Raw genomic sequence first — 16,184 nt, forward strand, 5'->3', positions numbered from 1 at the left:
ATCAGCCCCGTTCTGTAGGGTCCTTCGGTCCGGTCCTCACTAACCCGGCTCATGAGCCCCGTTCCGTAGGGTCCTCCGGTCCGGTCCTCCCTATTTTGGCTCATGAGCCCCGTTCCGTAGGGCTATTCGGTCCGGTCCTCACTATCCCGCTCATGAGCCACGTTCCATAGGGTCCTTTGGTCCGGCCCTCACCATCCTGGCTCATCAGCCCCGTTCTGTAGGGTCCTTCGGTCCGGCCTCACTATCCTGGCTCATTAGCCCCGTTCTGTAGGGTCCTCTGGTCCACACTATCCCGGCTCTTTGGTCCGGTCCTCACTATCCTGGCTCATAAGCCCCGCTCTTTAGGGTCCTCCGGTCCAGTCCTCACTATCCCGGCTCATCAGCCCCGTTCTGTAGGGTCCTTCGGTCCGGTCCTCATTATCTTGGCTCATGAGCCCCGTTCCGTAGGGTCCTTCAATCCGGTCCTCACTATCCCTGCTCATCAGCCCCGTTCTGTAGGGTCCTTCGGTCCGGTCCTCACTAACCCGGCTCATGAGCCCCGTTCCATAGGGTCCTCCGGTCCGGTCCTGTCAGGAATCCCCTCCCGCACATGGATTCCCTCCCACGATGCCACTTCCGTAAACCTGGTGCGCTTGGAGGAGAGCGGACTACAACTCCCAGAATGCCCTCCGGCAACAATTGGCTCATGGAACTCAAGAGTTCTGGTTACATAACACCAAGGGTAACGCCTAGTTTTCATGTTATGCAACTCAAGAGTCATGGTTATACAACGCCGAGAGTACTACTTAAGGAGAAGATCACTGGGACTCGGCGTCGGATATTCTGATCTTTGCCAGAGTACCTGGTTGAGGTACACGGACCCGTTGGAGAGTGGAGCGGCGGAAGGAACATTCTAAGGAGCGGAGGAGAGGTGCTGGCGTGTGCTTCCTGCCCGTGTCCTGTCCCGTTCTGAGAGCCGTATTCAACGTCATTGGGCACAAGTACCGTTGGTAGAGCCGAAGCTCCCAACGGCCTGACAATTTGGAGAAAACGAGGTTGGTGCGAGCCGAAGCTCCTAACCCTCGTTACTTGGGTGAACACACGCTTAGAGCTAAGACGCTATCCAGGAGGTGTTTCCGCGTCTTAGCCATCGACACTCGTAGGAGAACTGGGATAGGTAGAGCGGCTGCTCCCATCCATTCTCTGCACCACCTTGGGTATCATCACTTAAACCCGGATACAAGAGACGCACACTAGGAGGTGTTCCCAGCGTCTTTGTGTTGTGGCAGTACTCTGGGGGAAACTGGTAGAGCGGCTGTTCCCAGGTGGTAGAGAGCCCGGCCGGGTGACTCCCACGTGCCCCCCGTATATTCCACAACCTTGGAACTACCCTTCACAGCGGTCGAGTGGCATTGTCGGCCACTGCTTAGCACTGTGCCCTCCGTTGGAGCATACCGGGACCGGTGTGCATGCGGAGGACGGTTAGAAGAGCTGTGAATGGGTATCGTACTTTAACTGGTGATTCCAGTACCGGTATTCTTTGTTGTCTGTAGTTGTTTATCTGTTTATTAAATCCTCCTTAACCTCCCTTTCTCTGGTCCGTTGTCTGTTTGTCCCAACCCCGAGAAAGCCAGGACGTTACAGGTCCTCCCTATTTTGGCTCATGAGCCCCGTTCCGTAGGGCTATTCGGTCCGGTCCTCACTATCCCGCTCATGAGCCCCGTTCCGTAGGGTCCTGCAGTCCGGTCCTCACTATCCCAGCTCATGAGCCCCATTCTGTAGGGTCCTTCGGTCTGGTCCTCACTATCCCTGCTCATAAGCCCCGTTCCGTAGGGCTATTCGGTCCGGTCCTCACAATCCTGGCTCATTAGCCCTGTTCCGAAGGGTCCTTCGGTCCGGTCCTCACTATCCCTGCTCATAAGCCCTGTTCCGTAGGGCTATTCGGTCCGGTCCTCACCATCCCGGCTCATCAGCCCCGTTCTGTAGGGTCCTTCGGTCCAGCCTCACTATCCTGGCTCATCAGCCCCGTTCTGTAGGGTCCTCCGGTCCAGTCCTCACTATCCCGGCTCATGATCCCCGTTCTGTAGGGTCCTTCGGTCCGGCTCTCACTATCCCGCTCATGAGCCCCGTTCCGTAGGGTCCTGCAGTCCGGTCCTCACTATCCCTGCTCATCAGCCCCGTTCCGTAGGGTCCTACGGTCCGGTCCTCACTATCCCGGCTTATGAGCCCCGTTCCGTAGCATCCTCCGGTCCGGTCCGCCCTATTTTGGCTTATGAGCCCCGTTCTGTAGGGTCCTTCGGTCCGGCCCTCACTATCCCAGCTCATGAGCCCCATTCTGTAGGGTCCTCGGTCCGGTCCTCACTATCCCTGCTCATAATCCCCGTTCCGTAGGGCTATTCGGTCCGGTCCTCACAATCCCGGCACATTAGCCCTGTTCCGTATGGTCCTTCGGTCCGGTCCTCACTATCCCTGCTCATAAGCCCTGTTCCGTAGGGCTATTCGGTCCGGTCCTCACCATCCCGGCTCATCAGCCCCGTTCTGTAGGGTCCTTCGGTCCAGCCTCACTATCCTGGCTCATCAGCCCCGTTCTGTAGGGTCCTCCGGTCCGGTCCACACTATCCCTGCTCATAAGCCCTGTTCCGTAGGGTCCTTCGGTCCGGCCCTCACTATCCCAGCTCATGAGCCACATTCTGTAGGGTCCTTCGGTCTGGTCCTCACTATCCCTGCTCATAAGCCCCGTTCCGTAGGGCTATTCGGTCCGGTCCTCACAATCCTGGCTCATTAGCCCTGTTCCGAAGGGTCCTTCGGTCCGGTCCTCACTATCCCTGCTCATAAGCCCTGTTCCGTAGGGCTATTCGGTCCGGTCCTCACCATCCCGGCTCATCAGCCCCGTTCTGTAGGGTCCTTCGGTCCAGCCTCACTATCCTGGCTCATCAGCCCCGTTCTGTAGGGTCCTCCGGTCCAGTCCTCACTATCCCGGCTCATGATCCCCGTTCTGTAGGGTCCTTCGGTCCGGCTCTCACTATCCCAGCTCATGAGCCCCGTTCTGTAGGGTCCTTCGGTCCGGTCCTCACTATCCCTGCTCATAAGCCCCGTTCCGTAGGGCTATTCGATCCGGTCCTCACAATCCTGGCTCATTAGCCCTGTTCCGTAGGGTCCTTCGGTCCGGTCCTCACTATCCCGCTCATGAGCCCTGTTCCATAGGGTCCTTTGGTCCGGTCCTCACTATCCCGGCTTATAAGCCCCGCTCTTTAGGGTCCTCCGGTCCAGTCCTCACTATCCCGGCTCATGAGCCCTGTTCTGTAGGGTCCTTCGGTCCGGCCCTCACTATCCCAGCTCATGAGCCCCATTCTGTAGGGTCCTTCGGTCCGGTCCTCACTATCCCTGCTCATAAGCCCCGTTCCGTAGGGCTATTCGGTTCCGTTCTCACAATCCCGGCACATTAGCCCCGTTCCGTAGGGTCCTTCGGTCCGGTCCTCACTATCCCGCTCATGAGCCCCGTTCCATAGGGTCCTTTGGTCCGTTCCTCACCATCCCGGCTCATTAGCCCCGTTCTGTGGGGTCCTTCCGTCCGGCCTCACTATCCTGGCTCATCAGCCCCGTTCTGTAGGGTCCTCCTGTCTGGGCCACACTATCCCACCTCTTCGGTCCGGTCCTCACTATCCCGGCTTATAAGCCCTTCTCTTTAGGGTCCTCCGGTCCAGTCCTCACTATCCCGGCTCATGAGCCCGTTCCGTAGGGTCCTCCGGTCCGGTCCGCCCTATTTTGGCTCATGAGCCCCGTTCCGTAGGGTCCTCCGGTCTGGTCCGCCCTATTTCGGCTCATGAGCTCCATTCTGTAGGGTCCGTCGGTCCGGTCCTCACTATCCCAGCTTATCAGCCCCTTTCCGTAGGGTCTTCCGGTCCGGTCCACACTATCCCGGCTCTTCGGTCCGGTCCTCACTATCCCGGCTTATAAGCCCCGCTCTTTAGGGTCCTCCGGTCCAGTCCTCACTATCCCGGCTCATGAGCCCCGTTCTGTAGGGTCCTTCGGTCCGGTCCTCACTATCCCTGCTCATAAGCCCCGTTCTGTAGGGTCTTTCGGTCCGGTCCTCACTATCCCGCTCATGAGCCCCATTCCATAGGGTCCTTTGGTCCAGTCCTCACCATCCCGGCTCATAAGCCCCGTTCTGTAGGGTCCTTCGGTCCGGCCTCACTATCCTGGCTCACCAGTCCCGTTCTGTAGGGTCCTCCGGTCTGTTCCACACTATCCCGGCTCTTCGGTCCGGTCCTCACTATCCCGGCTTATAAGCCCCGCTCTTTAGGGTCCTCTAGTCCAGTCCTCACTATGCCGGCTCATGAGCCCCGTTCTGTAGGGTCCTTCGGTCCGGCCCTCACTATCCCAGCTCATGAGCCCCATTCTGTAGGGTCCTTCGGTCCGGTCCTCACTATCCCTGCTCATAAGCCCCATTCCGTAGGGCTATTCGGTCCGGTCCTCACAATCCCGGCACATCAGCCCTGTTCTGTATGGTCCTTCGGTCCGGTCCTCACTATCCCTGCTCATAAGTCCCGTTCCATAGGGTCCTCCGGTCCGGTCCTCACAATCCCGGTTCATTAGCCCTGTTCCGTAGGGTCCTCCAGTCCGGTCCTCACTATCCCAGCTCATAAGCCCCGTTCCGTAGGGTCCTACGGTCCGCTCCTCACTATCCCGGCTCATGAGCCCCGTTCCGTAGGGTCCTCCGGTCCGGTCCGCCCTATTTTGGCTCATAAGCCCTGTTCCATAGGGTCCTTCGGTCCGGTCCTCACTATCCCGGCTCATGAGCCCCTTTCCGTAGGGCCCTCCGGTCTGGTCCGCCCTATCCCGGCTCATGAGCCCCATTCCGTAGGGTCCTCCGGTCCGGTCCTCACTATCCCGGCTCATGAGCTCCATTCCGTAGGGTCCTTCGGTCCGGTCCGCACTATCCCGGCTCATGAGCCCCTTTCCGTAGGGTCCTCCGGTCTGGTCCGCCCTATCCCGGCTCATGAGCCCCATTCCGTAGGGTCCTCCGGTCCGGTCCTCACTATCCCGGCTCATGAGCTCCATTCCGTAGGGTCCTTCGGTCCGGTCTGCACTATCCCGGTTCACAAGCCCTGTTCTGTAGGGTCCTCAGTCCAGTCCTCACTATCCCTGCTCATAAGCCCCGTTCCATAGGGTCCTCCAGCCCAGTCCTAACAATCCCGGCTCATTAGGCCCGTTCCGTAGGGTCCTCCAGTCCGGTCCTCACTATCCCGGCTCATCGGCCCCGCTCCGTAGGGTCCTCCGGTCCGGTCCTCAGTATCCCGGCTCATCTGCCCCGTTCCGTAGGGTCCTCCGGTCCGGTCCGCCCTATCCCGGCTCATGAGTCCCATTTCGTAGGGTCCTCTGGTCCGCCCTATCCCGGCTCATAAGCCCTGTTCCATAGGGTCCTTCGGTCCGGTCCTCACTATCCCGGCTCATGAGCCCCATTCCGTGGGGTCCTTCGGTCCGGTCCTCACTATCCCGGCTCATAAGCCCCATTCCGTAGGGTCCTTCGGTCCGGTCCTCACTATCCCTGCTCATAAGCCCCATTCGGTAGGGTCCTTCGGTTCGGTCCTCACCATCCCTCCTCAGAAGCCCCATTCTGTAGGGTTCTTCGGTCCGGTCCTCACTATCCCGTCTCATTAGCTCCATTCCGTAGGGTCCTTCGGTCCGTTCCTCACTATACCGGCTCATCAGCCCCGTTACGTAGGGTCCTTCGGTCCGTCCTCACTATCCCGGGCCATCAACCCCCGTTCTGTAGGGTCCTTCGATCCGGTCCTCACTATCCCGGCTCATCAGCCCCGTTCTGTAGGGTCCTTCGGTCCGGTCCTCAATATCCCAGTTCATAAGGCCCGTTCTGTAGGGTCCTTCGGTCCAGTTCTCACTATCCAGACTCATCAGCCCCATTCTGTAGGGCCCTCCGGTCCGTTCTATAGGGCCTTCCGGTCCGGTCCTCACTATCCTGGCTCATCAGCCCCATACTGTAGGGCCCTCCGGTCCGGTCCGCACTATCCCGGCTCATCAGCCCCGTTCTGTAGGGTCCTTCGGTCCGGTCCTCAATATCCCGGCTCATAAGCCCCGTTCTGTAGGGCCCTTCGGTCCGGTCCTCACTATACCGGCTCAACAGCCCTGTTCTGTAGGGCCCTCCGGTCCGTTCTGTAGGGCCCTCCGGTCCGGTCCTCATTATCCCGGCTCATCAGCCCTGTTCTGTAGGGCCCTCCGGTCCGGTCCGCACTATCCCGGCTCATCATCCCCATTCTGTAGGGTCCTTCGGTCCGTTCCTCACCATCCCGGCTCATCAGCCCCATTCTGTGGGGTCCTTCGGTCCGGTCCTCATCATCCCGGCTCATCAGCCCCGTTATGTGGGGTCCTTCGGTCTGGTCCGCACCATCCCGGCTCATAAGCCCCGTTCTGTGGGGTCCTTTGCTCCGGTGCTCACTGTGAGAAGTTGGCCTGATATATGATGTCACTAATTCTAGTGTACACCCTGTATCAGTCCAAACAACCCTTATGGTGATTGGTTCTAAAGTCAACCTTATAGACCAGCTATCCTAGTGGTAGCATGGACAAGAGCAGTCTTAGGCTAAACTCTGAATGGCATGTGAAGCCAGCTGTGATACCATATATAATCCCTTGAATACCAAATGAAAGGACACCACAACAGATATATATAAAAATAGAATGTATTTATTCTAGTCAAACCCTCAGCACTCTTTATGAGATTCGAGGTAAGTACAACACAGTCTTATTTAAGCATACATTAAGTCACCCAGGTAAGTAATACAGTTAGGCCCTAGGGGCCACGCAAACCATATACTAAGTAAGTGGTATAAGAACCACTGTCACGAACACAGGATAGGCCTAGACCTAGAGAATCGCTGGGGCTACACTATACTACCAAAGGTTAGGAAGTGGGAGGCCCACGGGATTCAGGTGCAGAGTGGAAACACTCACGCGTAATGCGTAAAAGTCGATAGAATTACTAGCAGTTAGAAATTAACAGTTTCAGGACACTTCTGGTATAGCTAGAAAGTCGAGACTCGGAAACTAGACCCTAGGATAGTCAATACCCTTGTGAGCACCGAAGTACTCAAGTTACCTAGCCCACGGGCTGCGGGTGCATAGGTGTGAACTTGCGTCGGGTTTCGTCGTTGACTTCTATGGATGCCTGAAGGAAAGGTGCTGACAGGCAGTCAGTGAAGAGTGTCCGGTGGATTCCAAGGTGGGGATCAAGAAGGAAGGAACCTGCAAGCAGAAGGGACAGAGTCTAGGTCACCAGCCAGGAGCCGGGAAAGAACCAGGAAGGAGCCAGGTGATGTCGTGAAGATGCAGGTGAAGAGGTGAAGCTTGTCGCAGCAGCCACGGGTACCAGGAGACGTCGAGGACATCCAGGACCAGGAGGTGAGCTGTCCCACGAAGGCTCTTGCTGTCGGCGGCGTCGAAGTCGAGTCAGGACCCAACAAGCCTTGGCAAGCGGAACCCACGCAGGATGGAGGACTTGCTTCTGGTGCAGACCAGGAAGGTCTGGGGTGCTTCTCTTTCACAGAGGAGCGGGTGCAAGTCTGGAGGAGCCGGACCAGCAAGATGAAAGTAAAGGTTCGTCGTCGCAGAGGCTACTAGCCAACGGGCCAGCAACCGGACAACACGTCGAGCAACACAGGTGCAGAAGGGCCCCACGCAGAACACGTGAAGTGTGGGGAGCTGATCTTCTTTGCAGATGGTGCTCAGGAGTGGGGCTTCTCAATTCCCCAAGCACAGCCTCGAGGGAGCCTCGGAAGTCGCGCTAGTCAGTTACTAGCCACTTTTCCCAAGTCGCCGGTTCGACGTCCCTCGTCGCCTCCACGGGTCTCAGCTTCGCTGGAGATGTGGATCTGGTTCAGAGGTGTCTGGAAGTCTCGGCGCTGGTCAGTCTCTGCAGTCGTCCCTCGTAGGATTCAGTTGCAAAGCAAGCAGCGGTCGCTGGATGGTGCCTGGTTGCCCAGGGTGGTCACTCCTTGGCCACAAGGGAGATTTCTTCAGTCTTCTTCCTGAGGTCGAATGTCCAGAGTTTCTGTTCAAGTTGCAGATTCAGGTTAATCTAATTTAGCAGGGCTCAGCTAGCTACTGATATACTGGGCTAGTGGGCTGGGCTACCTGCAAGGTCCCTCCTATGGGTGGGACCAGGAAGGGGAGTGGCTACACCCCCTTTCCTTTGTCCAGTTTCGCGCCAGAGCTGGGACTGGAGTGCCCCAGCGCCGGTTTGAACTGGACTATGCATGGGACACCTTGTGTGCCCCAGGCAGTGTCTAGTGTCTTTCATCCCTCCCTGCCCCAATACACTAACTCCTGTCTGGGGTGGTGCTCGCACCTCCCAAGGCAGGAAACCTATTGTCCAAGCCTCCCTCGCTGGAAGGACTCCCAGCAGCAAGAGGTCAGACTTGTGTCTGTGGCAGCAGCATCCATTTTGTGATGCTGGAGCTCTGGTTAACTTTAACCGGGTAAGTAGGTTTCAACATGTCTTCTCCCTCTAGAAGGGAGGAATAATATCCTCATAGCCAGAAATGGTATGGGGGTATTATTCCAAAGTGTTAGACACCTTACACGACATGTTTCGATAAAGCCAAACCATAGTTAACATAACCGTTTAAGATTATAAGGCACTTTAAGAGTATATGGTAGGCTATATCATAGAACAGCTATAAGGACATGGTTCCGAAAGCTGCAGACAGGCTCAGTTCATGCTAGAGCACCATCTCACATGTTACCAAGCACTCTGCCTCCAGGATTGTTAAGGCCTGCCATAGGAGTGGCTGATAGGTACACATGTGTCTATATATAAGGTAGGTATAGGAATACTACACCTAAGCAAGGGGTGATTACACGACCTCGCCCCAGCTGAGTGATCAGCCAGTTGTGTCATAATGGAAGGCCAGGCCAGGGGTGGCATAATACACACTGCAGCCCCTGGTAGGCCTAGGGTACACCTATGCCCTGGGTACCTAAGGTACACTGTACAGGGGCCAATAAGGTGATCCTATCCAATTGGGTTATGCACCTAAAGTACATAGTATTAGTTTAGAGAGAGAACAGCTGGGCTGTGGGTCTGATTAGCAGGCCCACAGCCACATCTAAGTCGAAAACCAGTGAAGCAAAAGCAAAAAGTGGGGGTGAACATAGAAAGCAGACCCTACTCTCCTACACATCCCCCCCCCCAAACTTAGGGACATTAAACTAACCTTGACCAGTTGAGTCTTCAAGTTCTAAGTGGAAATATCTGGAGAGTCCATCTGCATTGGCATGGTCAGTCCCAGGTCTATGTTCCACTGTGAAGTCCATCCCCTGTAGGGAAATGGACCACCTAAGAAGTTTGGGATTTTCACCCTTCATCTGATTTAGCCACAAGAGGGGCTTATGGTCTGTCTGAATCTTGAAGTGAGTGCCAAACAAGTATGGCCTCAGCTTCTTCAGGGCCCAAACCACAGCAAAGGTCTCCCTCTCAATAGCTGACCAACGTTTCTCTCTAGGGGTCAGCCTTCTACTAATAAAAGCAATGGGCTGGTCTTGACCGTCTACATTCAGTTTTGAAAGAACAGCTCCCACACCTAACTCAGAAGCATCTGTCTGGTCTATGAACTCTTTGGAGTAGTCTGGACTTTTCAGAATAGGTGCACTGCACATGGCCTGCTTCAGGTCATCAAATGCTTTTTGACAGCTCACTGTCCACTGAACTTTCTTTGGCATCTTCTTAGAGGTCAAGTCATTAAGTGGTGTCACAATGGACCCATAGTTCTTAACAAACTTTCTGTAGTACCCAGTCAGGCCCAAGAAAGCTCTGACCTGAGTTTGGGTAGTTGGAGGAGTCCAGTCCTTTATGGTCTGGATCTTGCTCTCCAGTGGTTGAACCTGACCCCCACCGACTAGGTGGCCCAGGTATACAACCTTGCTCTGCCCTATCTGGCACTTAGTGGCCTTGATAGTGAGGCCTGCCTTTTGCAGGGCCTCTAAAACATTCCTCAGGTGGACCAGGTGATCCTCCCAGGTGGAGCTAAAGACAGCAATATCATCAAGATAAGCTGCACAGTAGTCATCCAGGCCTGTAAGGACTTGATTCACCAACCTTTGGAAAGTGGCAGGTGCATTCTTCAAACCAAAGGGCATTACCACAAATTGATAATGTCCTCCTGGGGTCGAGAAAGCAGTTTTGGCCTTTGCACTCTCAGCTAGTCTGATTTGCCAGTAGCCTGCTGTCAGGTCAAATGTGCTCAAAAACTTAGCAGCTGCCAGTCTGTCAATGAGCTCATCTGCCCTAGGTATTGGGTGGGCATCTGTCCTAGTGACAGCATTGAGACCTCTGTAATCCACGCAAAACCTCATCTCTCTCTTACCATCTTGGGTGTGAGGTTTTGGCACAAGAACTACAGGACTAGCCCAAGGGCTCTCTGAAGGTTCAATGACTCCCAGCTCCAACATCTTTTGTACCTCAACTTTTATGCAGTCCCTGACATGGTCAGGTTGCCTGTAGATTTTACTCTCAAAAATCAACAGGAGAGGAAGGGTTCAGCACGGCTAGTCCCCTCAGTAGAATATCCAAAATCAACAAAGCCAGTGTACAATAATTTGAAACAAGGGGCACTCTAGTTAATGCGATACATTAATCAAACGAGCAAAGAGCCACAGATTCCCTGTGAACCGTTATGTTCAGGGAAAGCAAGTTTGGCCACTATGGTTCAATACCCAGTGGGTATGAAAAAGCCCTCACTCGCCAACCTGGTTGGTGACATGCTTCATCATTGGGCTTCCACTGGGACGACCGAATGTCATCCCAGTGTGCTGCGACGCCAGGTTACTGCGGAGCGGGGTTTGTTGTGTGGGGAAAGTGAATTTAAAATATCCAATCAAGTCAAAAAGAAACTTTAATAATTTTGCTAAATTGGAAAGGAGTAAAAAGGAGTGAGGGTCAAAAAAATAAAAGACCTGGTTCACTCCGTGGCGGTCAACATGTTTCTGCCTCATGGAGTGTTAATCGGGCATTCGTCAGGACCAGAGGGGGATGTGCGCAGCCCCGGTGGTGTGAACTCGCTAAGGTCCACCCAACCGTGGGCTGTTTGTGTGAAAAAACAAAAAAACACTGAATAGTGTGAACTCCGCCAGATAAATTAATTAATTATGGGGAGAGGAACGAGTTTACTCTGATGGTGCAAGGAGACAAACAAACAGGAAGACAAAACATAAAGAGAGGTATCAATGTTTGTCACAAACATCGTGCTCTACAAATCAGGAATTAGGAACTGATGTGCTCGAAGGACAGGTGAGTGCCTCTAGATCTACCTCAGGTGCCAAAAATGTGAGAAGCTGTGCACCTAGGTATAGTCAAATATCGGTGTAAAGATAACAGACGTTATCCTCTCAAAGGTGACTAGTAGTCAAATCTCGGAACGCATGTGAAATGTAACAGTGACACTCAAATGCGGAGAAATCGGGCTAGGGACTAATAAAACTGCACGCGATGCTCAGTGTGCAGAAAAAAGGAATGGATCTTACAGAGAGGCCAGTCCGTTAGAAGCCTCATGGATCCCGGGAGGGGGGTGGGAGCAAAATGGCACACCCTGCATCAGGAAGAAATACAAAGAAAACGGAGTTCGTGTGAATATCACGAACGGAGGAGAAAGCGAAGGCTCGCTTACCTTGTTGGGCGAGGAGCGGATAAAAATACTTACGCCCTTGCTGCTCTACACCCGCGATATGCCTAAACAGCCTCTTGCTGCCGGGTCCGGATAGTAGTGAACCTGGGCCGGAGGTATGCATATGAAGGCCACTCGGCGTGTCCCTGGTCAGGCTCTCTAACAGAGCTTCTACCTGATTGGGTAGAAAGCTCTAACTCGAACGCTGATTGGCCTAGGGGGAGCCAATCGGTGCGAAGATAATAAAAGACGAGGTTGTTTGTTGCGCTAGGCAACGCTTAACAACGAAGGGGGGAAAAAAAGGAGGTTATTACAAAACTTTAATGGTACGAGACCATGGGAGCATAGACAAACCAAAACAAAGCGCACGAGGGTGTGGATCAGGGCCTAGAGAAAAGCATGATACTGCGAGAAGGGACTATGAGGCAGATTCGCGCACTGAGTCAAGGAGACTGTAAATAGGACACGAATAGACCAAAGTCATAATAGCTGGAAACAAACCGGACAACCAGCCTGGGTGTCTGGAGTTCCTAATATGCAAAATAGTTATCGTTATAACAGGGAAGATGAGGAAAACATCGACTAATTAGAGTCAAAGAGAGTGGTATCAGGGGATTTATTTGTAAATGATGATATTCATGTAGGATGAGAGTGTTCAAAGGATATTAACCCAAGGGACATTGTCATTCAACCCATGGAGGTTAGTCCCCAGACGGTAGACCCACCTCTGTTCCCTTTCAAAAAGCACTTTAGGGATGTTTCTACCACTTGAGATCTCTTCTATCACTGTCCACCTTAAGTCGTTGGTTGTGTGGTTGACAGAAAGAAAGTGTTCACTCATTTTGGTAGTTGTGCGTTTGCACCTAATGTTGCTCCGGTGTTCGCATATCCGGAGTCTGACCTTCCTCGTCGTCATCCCCACGTATCGTAGACCGCAGGGGCATGTAATGAGGTAAACCACATTCGTGGTGTTACAATTCGTGTGGCCTCTTTGGGTCCAGATCTTGTTGGGTTCAAGGTTGAGGGTTTTGGTATGTGAGGTCAGATGGCATACACTGCAGTCAGAACAGGGGAAATGCCCAGTGATCTTGGGGAGGCCCCAAGCTTCCGTTATAGATCTCTGTGGGGTCTCTCGTGGCATCAGTGGTCGTGTGTGTACCAGATTGTTGCGGAGGCTTTGTGCGCGTTTGAATGAAAAGAGGGGTTTTTCCCAGTTGCGATTAGCGCTGTTGATTATACCCCAATGTTTATTGATAGTCTTTTTAAGTTGGTTAGAAAGGGTACAGTAGGTGGTGACACAGGTAAGGGGGATAGACGTAGTATCCTTTGGGTAGTCCGTTAAGAGTACATCCCTTGGTTGATTCCTCGCACGTTTGTAACTTCTGGAAAGGACCCCACAGAGATCTATAACGGAAGCTTGGGGCCTCCCCAAGATCACTGGGCATTTCCCCTGTTCTGACTGCAGTGTATGCCATCTGACCTCACATACCAAAACCCTCAACCTTGAACCCAACAAGATCTGGACCCAAAGAGGCCACACGAATTGTAACACCACGAATGTGGTTTACCTCATTACATGCCCCTGCGGTCTACGATACGTGGGGATGACGACGAGGAAGGTCAGACTCCGGATATGCGAACACCGGAGCAACATTAGGTGCAAACGCACAACTACCAAAATGAGTGAACACTTTCTTTCTGTCAACCACACAACCAACGACTTAAGGTGGACAGTGATAGAAGAGATCTCAAGTGGTAGAAACATCCCTAAAGTGCTTTTTGAAAGGGAACAGAGGTGGGTCTACCGTCTGGGGACTAACCTCCATGGGTTGAATGACAATGTCCCTTGGGTTAATATCCTTTGAACACTCTCATCCTACATGAATATCATCATTTACAAATAAATCCCCTGATACCACTCTCTTTGACTCTAATTAGTCGATGTTTTCCTCATCTTCCCTGTTATAACGATAACTATTTTGCATATTAGGAACTCCAGACACCCAGGCTGGTTGTCCGGTTTGTTTCCAGCTATTATGACTTTGGTCTATTCGTGCCCTATTTACAGTCTCCTTGACTCAGTGCGCGAATCTGCCTCATAGTCCCTTCTCGCAGTATCATGCTTTTCTCTAGGCCCTGATCCACACCCTCGTGCGCTTTGTTTTGGTTTGTCTATGCTCCCATGGTCTCGTACCATTAAAGTTTTGTAATAACCTCCTTTTTTTCCCCCCTTCGTTGTTAAGCGTTGCCTAGCGCAACGAACAACCTCGTCTTTTATTATCTTCGCACCGATTGGCTCCCCCTAGGCCAATCAGCGTTCGAGTTAGAGCTTTCTACCCAATCAGGTAGAAGCTCTGTTAGAGAGCCTGACCAGGGACACGCCGAGTGGCCTTCATATGCATACCTCCGGCCCAGGTTCACTACTATCCGGACCCGGCAGCAAGAGGCTGTTTAGGCATATCGCGGGTGTAGAGCAGCAAGGGCGTAAGTATTTTTATCCGCTCCTCGCCCAACAAGGTAAGCGAGCCTTCGCTTTCTCCTCCGTTCGTGATATTCACACGAACTCCGTTTTCTTTGTATTTCTTCCTGATGCAGGGTGTGCCATTTTGCTCCCACCCCCCTCCCGGGATCCATGAGGCTTCTAACGGACTGGCCTCTCTGTAAGATCCATTCCTTTTTTCTGCACACTGAGCATCGCGTGCAGTTTTATGAGTCCCTAGCCCGATTTCTCCGCATTTGAGTGTCACTGTTACATTTCACATGCGTTCCGAGATTTGACTACTAGTCACCTTTGAGAGGATAACGTCTGTTATCTTTACACCGATATTTGACTATACCTAGGTGCACAGCTTCTCACATTTTTGGCACCTGAGGTAGATCTAGAGGCACTCACCTGTCCTTCGAGCACATCAGTTCCTAATTCCTGATTTGTAGAGCACGATGTTTGTGACAAACATTGATACCTCTCTTTATGTTTTGTCTTCCTGTTTGTTTGTCTCCTTGCACCATCAGAGTAAACTCGTTCCTCTCCCCATAATTAATTAATTTATCTGGCGGAGTTCACACTATTCAGTGTTTTTTTGTTTTTTCACACAAACAGCCCACGGTTGGGTGGACCTTAGCGAGTTCACACCACCGGGGCTGCGCACATCCCCCTCTGGTCCTGACGAATGCCCGATTAACACTCCATGAGGCAGAAACATGTTGACCGCCACGGAGTGAACCAGGTCTTTTATTTTTTTGACCCTCACTCCTTTTTACTCCTTTCCAATTTAGCAAAATTATTAAAGTTTCTTTTTGACTTGATTGGATATTTTAAATTCACTTTCCCCACACAACAAACCCCGCTCCGCAGTAACCTGGCGTCGCAGCACACTGGGATGACATTCGGTCGTCCCAGTGGAAGCCCAATGATGAAGCATGTCACCAACCAGGTTGGCGAGTGAGGGCTTTTTCATACCCACTGGGTATTGAACCATAGTGGCCAAACTTGCTTTCCCTGAACATAACGGTTCACAGGGAATCTGTGGCTCTTTGCTCGTTTGATTAATGTATCGCATTAACTAGAGTGCCCCTTGTTTCAAATTATTGTACACTGGCTTTGTTGATTTTGGATGTAGATTTTACTCTTCACAGGCAGACTGTCACTAGTGTCCACCTCCTGGGTGCACCAGTTTGTCTGACTTGGGGTCAGAGAGAACATATGTCTGTAGGATTACAGAACTTGTCTGCAGTCCTGTTGCTGATGTTCAGTGAGGCTGTCAGAAAAGGCCACACCATCAACTGAGCCATCATCAGGGTTCTGAGTCAACAGGTCTGGGAGAGGGTCACTCTCTTCCTCCTGCCCCTCATCTGTAGCCATGAGTAAGCCTATGTCTGCCCTGTCAACATATGCCTTCAATCTGTTGACATGAAGCACCCTGTGGGGGCTTCTGGGAGGCCCAAGGTCCACCAAGTAGGTGACTTCTCCCTTTTGCTCAACAATAGTGTGGGGTCCAGACCATTTGTCTTGGAGTGCTGCTGGGGCCACTGGCCCCAACACCCACACTTTCTGCCCTGGCTGGTAAACAGTCAGCACAGCCTTTTGGTCATGCCAAGCTTTTTGGAGTTCTTGGCTTGCCTCAAGGTTCTTAGAAGCCTTCTTCATATACTCTGCTATCCTGGAGCGGAGACCAAGTACATAATCCACTATATCAAGTTTGGGTTGTCTGAGAGGTCTCTCCCATCCTTACCTTACTAAACATAGGGGTCCTCTTACAGGATGCCCAAACAAAAGCTCAAAAGGGCTGTAGCCAACCCCCTTTTGTGGGACCTCTCTGTAAGCAAACAGAAGGCAGGGTAAAAGGATGTCCCATCTTCGCCTAAGCTTGTCTGGTAAACCTTTTATCATCCCTTTTAGGGTCTTGTTGAATCTCTCCACAAGCCCATTGCACTGTGGGTGATAGGGTGTAGTGAATTTGTAGTTCACACCACACTCCTTCCACATTGCAGTCAAATATCCTGACATGAAGTTGGCACCTCTGTCCGACA

General features: G+C 52.7%; 1 protein-coding gene across 8 annotated transcripts in view; it reads left to right on the forward strand.

Annotated features, from left to right (window-relative positions):
- KYAT1 (kynurenine aminotransferase 1) overlaps window positions 1–16,184 on the forward strand; it is a 412,259-nt gene that overhangs the window by 320,190 nt on the left and 75,885 nt on the right. The window lies entirely within an intron of this gene.

Source organism: Triturus cristatus, chromosome 1_2, assembly GCF_964204655.1.
Source record: "Triturus cristatus chromosome 1_2, aTriCri1.1, whole genome shotgun sequence".
Taxonomy (NCBI): Eukaryota; Metazoa; Chordata; class Amphibia; order Caudata; family Salamandridae; genus Triturus; species Triturus cristatus.